The sequence below is a fragment of the Penaeus monodon genome, chromosome 22 (genome assembly GCF_015228065.2).
Source record: "Penaeus monodon isolate SGIC_2016 chromosome 22, NSTDA_Pmon_1, whole genome shotgun sequence".
In the NCBI taxonomy this organism is placed as follows: Eukaryota; Metazoa; Arthropoda; class Malacostraca; order Decapoda; family Penaeidae; genus Penaeus; species Penaeus monodon.
In genome coordinates, this window is record NC_051407.1 from 33,258,168 (window position 1) to 33,258,504 (window position 337).

The 337-nt window shown below is 30.0% G+C and overlaps 1 protein-coding gene across 1 annotated transcript in view; it reads right to left on the reverse strand.

The window, feature by feature from the left end:
• LOC119587092 overlaps positions 1-337 on the reverse strand; it is a 4,378-nt gene that overhangs the window by 1,507 nt on the left and 2,534 nt on the right. The gene's annotated exons all lie outside the window — the stretch shown is intronic.

The window sequence follows — 337 nt, forward strand, 5'->3', positions numbered from 1 at the left end:
ACTTTCTATCTCTATTTCTTCTTTTCCCTTTTTTACACAAATTAATAGGTTTTACTGTTTTCCCAATCATTCCCGTTGGTAAATATGAAATACATACATTTGTAACTTTACATAATTCGTGGTTATAAATATGAGCTAGAAAAATAGACGATGCATAAGTACATCATCTAATGATAAGATAAGCAACCAATAGGATTAATGAATATATGAAAGGCTTAAAATAATGATGATGTGACGGCACGACGGATGGAGAATTCCAGGTCATTGTGTGTTAAATAAAATGTGAAATTGTGATGTCATAGGAAGGTATTCTTTATATAAAGGAGAAATTCTAGAT